Source organism: Apus apus, chromosome 5, assembly GCF_020740795.1.
Source record: "Apus apus isolate bApuApu2 chromosome 5, bApuApu2.pri.cur, whole genome shotgun sequence".
NCBI classification, from domain to species: Eukaryota; Metazoa; Chordata; class Aves; order Apodiformes; family Apodidae; genus Apus; species Apus apus.
This window is the reverse complement of record NC_067286.1, coordinates 24,751,058-24,758,073: the sequence shown is the minus strand read 5'-3', so window position 1 is coordinate 24,758,073 and position 7,016 is coordinate 24,751,058.

The following is a 7,016-nucleotide window of genomic DNA, read 5'->3' as shown; positions in this document are numbered from 1 at the left end:
ACAGTGATGCCCTGGGGATAGCAGAGTTCCTAACACAAGGGGTTTTTGTATTTTTTTTTCCTTATCAAGCAGTTTACAGTCACTAACTAATCTGCATATTTTCCCCAGGGCATAGTCAGTAACCCTGGGAGAGAGCTCTGCTCAGTGTTTCAGGGCAGCCTGGCTATTTCCAGTAGTGGGAAGAGTATAGCATAGCCACAAACGGAGAGGGAGAGGAGAATCAGGTAGAAAGCTTTTTCAGTCCCAGAGCAAGGGACAGGTTCTCAGCAGGTATGTCTCTTCCCAGAGTGTGTAAGAGGATTCTCCCAATTTCTTGTGTTTTCCGGAACCATACAGAAAACTTTTCCTTTGGTTAGGTCTAATTGCCCTGCGTTCCCATCAATCTAAATATTTCCTAGGATTGATGCAAGGGAAGCAGCTAGCTGAGGGTTGTGGGTGACCAGCCTGCCACCATGCCAGATTGAGTGCAGTTAGTAGCTGCCTCCCTAGGAAGAAGTTTAGCTCCAAGGTGGGCAGTCACCTCACACACTGACTCCATGCAATGCTTCCAGCAAGATCTAAGATAAGGAGCTAATACACTCTGTATAGAGTGAATATTTTGTTTACAACTTAGACAATTTTATGCAGTCTTACAGATGTTGTGATTTGGAGAAAAGCCAGCAAAGGTAGAAAGAACACACAAATTAAGGAACACAATAGATGGGAAACTCGAGAGAAACTGAGGAGCACAGTCACGGCTGGCTTTTCATAGAATCATAGAATGGTTAAGGTTGGAAGTGACCCTAAAGATCATCAGTTTCACCTCACACTAGACCAGGTTGTACAGTACCTCATCCAACCTGGCCTTAAACACCTCCAGGGAGGGGGCATCCACAACCTCCCCAGGCAACCTATTCCAGCACCGTACTACCCTCATGGTGAAGAATTTCTCCCTAATGTCCAACCTGAATCTCCCCTCTTTCAGTTTAAAACCATTACCCCTTGTCCTATCACTGTACTCTCTAGTGAAAAGCCCCTCCCCAGCTTTCCTGTAGCCCCTTCAGGTACTGAAAGGCTGCTATAAGGTCTCCCTGGAGCCTTCTCTTCTCCAGGCTGAACAGCCTGAACTCCCTCAGTCTGTCTTTGTAGCAGAGCTTCTCCAGCCCTTTGATCATCTTGGTGGCCCTTCTCTGGACCTTCTCCAACAGCTCCATTGTCTTTCCTACGCTGAGGGCTCCAGAGCTGTATGCAGTGCTCCAGTTGGGGTCTCACGAGTGCAGAGCAGAGGGGCAGAATCACCTCCCTGGCCCTGCTGGCCACATGTCTTTTGATACAGCCCAGGATGTGATTTGCCCTTTAGGCTCCAGTGCACACTGGTGGCTCATGTCGAGCTTCTCATCTCCTGCCACCCCCAAGATCAAGTTTGTGTTTCATCCAAAAGGCTGGTTCTGCTGCACATGCTGTCCCTTGTACCCACTCTGGCAAGTGGTGGCTGGGGGCTGGGCCGTGTCCCTTGCCCTGTGCAAACACCGATTGTCTTTGCATTGCTGAGCAGATCTCCTCCTACTCATGTGATTGCTGAAGCAAGTAAGGGAAGGACGAGGAAGGTTTGACAGGGAGAAGAGAAGACTGTCCCTTTCACCTGTGCCAGCTGGTGTTGCTGTGCTGCCAGGCAAAACTGGTGCTTGGTGGAAGGGGCAGGCTGCTCCTGATTGCTCCTGAGAACTTGACTGTTAAGTGAATGTGTGCGTGCACATGTAGCCATATTTTCTTCAGGCATTTCTTTTGTAACTGTTTCCAATATTATAATCAAATGTTTATTTTCAAACATCTGGTAACATTGCTTCTGAATGGCCTGGCAGGTTCTTAGGACTTGACAGGCTTTGGGGATACCCCAAAGCAGAGAGGAACTGGCAAATGTGTCCTGGCCTTTCCTGCATCTGAGAACACATTCTAGACTTTGCTATAATGGTCAGTTTGGAGATGTTACACGTGTCCCTGCTGAGAGCAGACAGTCACTCAGGTGATGTATATCTTCAAGTCACGCTCATAATACCCCATGGAAGCAGGGTGGAGAGACTGAACAGTGAGCAAGTCCCAAGCTACCTCACCCTTGAGGGCAGGCCAGAGCACAGGCATTAACTTGCTGGAGGTCAGAACTGATAGGGCTGTCCTCCTATTAGACATGATGTGCCAGATTTCCAGCAGACATGTAAACTCTCTTTCCTGCAGATCACCCCACTCTCCAAAGTTTTCTAAACTGAACCCCTCTAGTACAGGGACTAGTTGCCTGCAGCCCCTGTAAGTGCAGGGCACATGGCTAGAGACAGTCTTGAAAGCAGAGCAGGCAGAGCTGAGGAAACGGCAAGGTAAGAAAGGCAAGACAAGAAAGCTGTTGGTTTATTATGAAGCTCTTTTGAAAACATATAATTATCCCACAGTGCAAACACCACTGTCAACCAGGTAATTATGAAGGATTTGGATGGAGAAGGAGTAGGTAGCAGCACTTCAGCTCCGCAGGTGGCCACAATGTGTGGAGGGGATGCAGGGCCACTGGTGAGATAGATTCGTAGCACTGTGGATGTAGCATTCCTCAGGAGTTGTGTGGCACCTGTGGGGAAGCCCTGTGGAGAATCTGAGAGAAAGGGCTGGTGTGGTCACAGCTGGGGGCAGTGACTGTTTTGGTGTCGGCCTCCTGCTGAAAGCGGGAACAATAGGCTCAGGAAGGAAAGAGGTAGTGAAGTCAAAGGGGTAGAGTACAGGACCGGGAAGAAGACTTGCAGCTGGTAGGATAGAAAGGAAACACAGGGAGGAAGAGACCACAGGATTTGTAAATAGCTGGATCCAGTGGAAGTGCTGAGACTAAAGAGAGATTATGGCCCCCACACCAAGGGGGAAGAGGTGCCAACCACCACTATGCTGCTTGTGGAGAAAGGAAGTCTCAAGCTGCAGCTGTAATTGCCTTAAACTGAGAGACTGACAAACCAAGAACCTCTGCAGGCACGGTTACTGGATGATGAAAAACAGGACATGGCCAGAAACATAGATGTGTTGAAAGCAGCTGAGATGATTTGGCCTGAAATTTGGTTTGGAAAAGTTCACTGGAACCATGCTGCTTTGTCAAGAGATTCCAATGGAAAACCAGCCGATTTCTTCCAGTCACAGGGCCTACTCCATTGCCATCTCCCCTCCTTTCAGCAAGGTCCTGTACATCTTCTCCAGACACATTTCGTATTTATCCTCTTTGGTCTTCTAAGAACCTAGATAGCTTGGTAAAAATTCTCACTCCCTCACAGCCTCCCATTTTTCCAGCTCCTTGTAGCCTGGACCTGGGCAGTGGTGCAGCACTTTTTGCAGGTGTTTTTTCTGTTTCTCCTTTGTGTGCGTGTGTGCGTGCAAGGTCCCTCTGAGGACACACTGCCTCACATCGTGCAGCTTCACTATTCTTGTTTTGCACAACCTCTCCTACCATCCTCTAGTGGGTATTTTCCAACCACATTTCCATGGGTCAAGATGGAGCTTGTGGCACTGGCTTTGTCTCAGATTCAGCACAACGACCAGTCTGCTGCCAGTCTCTGGGCAGTTACCCTACAAGTGATCACCTACCAGTCTGAGCGGTGTTCAAGCCCCTTATAACTCCAGCACCAGCCTTCCTCACAAGCAGAGCGGGACTTTGTAGCCTGCTGCCTGTAAGTGTAATGCCTGCAGCTCTAGGAATGTGATGGGGGCAGCCCCAGCTCCTGCACAGCCCATGGCAGAACCAGGGAGAACCTACCCGAACCAGCAGAGCTGAGCTCTGCGCGGCTGCCGCCTTGGGCTGCGGCTGCAAACAGAGCAGGGGCGGCGGGACAGTTTGTAGCAGCTCTGAGGGGCTCTGTGCAGGATTGCCACACACTCACACCTGCCTCAGCGCTTCATGCCAAACACACCAGCCACAACAAGGACACAGGGGACGGGGAAGTGGGATGGAAAGTGAACTGGAGCACCAATAGCCCCAGGCTCCAGGCAGGGCTGTGGGAGTGCCACCAAGATTTAAGCTGCTAACTGCAACTCCCAGCTGCCCTCACAGAGCACAGCTGCCCTGTGGGCTCTGAGACCAAGATTTTGCCTACAGGACAGAAACATCATTATGGGTTCAGCAAGCTCAGCTGCTTCTTTGGGGAAATGGGTGTGATCTGTCATAGAGAATCTTTAACTTCCTCTTCCTAGAAAATTCATTATCAACAGGAAATCCAAGCTTTGGGTGATACTATAGAAATCCTTTTCCAGGGAGATGTCAGAACAAAATTAATTATCTGCTAACCACATATGTACAAGCTTTATGAAAATAATAAAATATTACTAGATAATGGTTTCACTAAGTTGTCAGTCAGGCACAGAGATGAATCTGTACATTTTTACAGAAGCCAGAGGGGAAGAAAAAGCTTTGCCTTCTGGACTTCAGGCACAGCAATTAGTTCATGTGTGCATCTCTGTTCACACACAAAAACTTTTGGAATGGCATGGATGACAAGTTTCAACTTGAGCCTTTGTGGTTAACAAAACCTCATTTGCTTCTGTGGAAAACTAAGTCTCCAGGCAGAGCTATTAGTTTAATATATGATTGTTAGAGGTGCTTGGTTATTTTTATTTCTCCCCTCCAGCTGGGTCTTCACTACACAGGCTCTCTTTTACTAATCCATTTGGTTTTGGGTAGCCAGGACTAAATGCCATGCCAAAATTTATGAGGTACAGTCCAGCCAAGCAATTCTTCATTCTTGATGTGTTGTCTCCTGTCCACTACTTCAGCTCTTGGCAGAAATTTCTTATGTGCAAACATTCCTTTAGGGGACTTGTTCACATAAGCTGCAGTGCGTCACTATTTCTGGAAACCATCAAGCAGCCCATGATGATCAGGTGGTTGTATTTTCCTAGGACAAACAAGTCTGTTCAGACTTTGTCCTGTGGAATTTCAGGTTGTTTGTACTGTAATCAGAGGTCCTGTCACTGGACATTTCTGTCCTCATAGCAGGTTCTGGCCACACCTAACTCCATCCCTAATTATAGCCTGACTAGAACTCAGAAGGGGAATTAAAGTCAAGCCTCCATGTTATCCTTCATAACCCCCTTCTAGAATTGTTTGACCTTACATGAAAGGCTAGCATTAGTGTTTGAAAATATCCAGGCTAACAAGGTACATCTCAGTAGGCATTATAGCACATCTCAGGTCATTCCAGCCCTGACTGTTTTTGTCTGCGTTATCTCCCTTGCCTGGCAGGCATGCTCTCCTCACATTCAGGTGTGCCAGGACAAAGCAGCAACAAATCATTCAGCTGTGGGCCAGCAAGTGGAACACTTGCAATTACTGTACAACACTGACAATACTTTACCAGGGACATAACACTGAAAATGGAGACTAGATCCTTAAATAAATCCAAGTGCTTATACACCAAAACCTCTAATTACATGGCATAAGCTTAGAGGTTTCTTCAAACACTGGATGTAGAATAATAGGTAAATTCATAACTAAATCCAGGCATTTTTGAGGTCTGTTGCTTAGGTCTTTAATTGCCTTTTAGGAATACTTGTTATTTTCTTGTGAAATGACATAACTGATTGTGAACAAAATGCTTTAGCTCTTTGGTGTACAGACCTCTTTCCCCATTCAGGAAGCACAGTCCTAGGGATCCTTTCAGCAAGACTTTACAAAACCTGATACATTTCTGTGGTTTCACAAAAGCACTAAATAGCATTATTCTCAGATCTCTTTGTGGCAGACTGCATTTCAAGGCATCCAGTGTGCTGTAAAAGTTACTTTCAGCTCTGGCAGGCAGGCAAAATGCTTTAATCTCCCATAAGTTAACAGTGTTTGAATCTGTCCATCCCCACATCCTTTTCAGTCTACACTGGTTAAAACACCCATTTTGGTTCAGTAGCTGTTGTTAACATTCCCATCATTTAATCCCAAATGTTCACCTATGACTTCAGAATTCCTTATCTGTATCACCCCTTCTCCAAGCAGCTCTGAACCAGTTTACCCTGGTGTGATTGGTGGGGCACCAACTGAATTTTGTGAGCCTGACAACTAAGTTCCTCATATGTGCTAACCCAGAATAGGAATTTCACTACATAATGCTACTATGAACTCGAAATGCATTTCAGCAACAATCTCTAGTGGATGTAGTAAGTAAACAGTTTTTAAATTATTGTTTTTTCCAAAAATGGTAACTCTTCCCTTTCTTGCTCCCTCAAGCTCTCAGGTTATCCTATACAGAACACATTCATCATCCCTCATGTTTGAATATGCAGAGCACTGATCAGGACCACACTTCATCTCAGCAGCCTCTGATGCTTTCCAGGGCAGAAAGACAAGCCAGATAAAGGGGTCTGATAGGTCCTACCTGCTGAACAACACTTAACAACTTTCAGCAATTGAGAGCAAAAAGAATTATCCCTCTATAGCTAATATGCCAGGCAACAGGTAGCTTCCATACTCTGCTACCCTTCATCACAGTGTAGAGGTCTTGGGCAAAGCAGGGAGTGCACTTCTAGCATGTGTAAGTCAAGAATATGTAGAAGGAAATAGAAGGTGTCTGCTGTGCAGAGCATCAATGAAGAGTGGTATAGCCAGAAGCAGAAGCATTAGAAACTCCAAGAGATACTAGTGCATTTAGGGGTCCTAAGCAGAACAACACAGGAGTGTGGCTGCCTCTTTGCTAATACCAGCCTTCAGTGTGTGACAAGGTCCATTCTAATTGACACCGACTCAACTCCAACCTGCTGCCAGACAGTTCAGTTCACAACTTGTTAGTCTAACAACCACATCATGCAAGCAAGAAGCCTCTTTCTCCTGTTCCCAAGCTATAGTATAATTAGTTCCTGGTGTTATTCCAATAAATCTGAAGTCTGTGGGAGGGAACATACAGGTTGCTGAAGCTGTATCACTTAAACCAGCTGCCTTGTCAGGGGAGCCAACAAGTCTGAAGGTGAAAGATACTGAAAGATGTGGGAGAATAAATAGATTTCTCCCAGTCAGCTTGATTGAGCCAAAAAGCAGA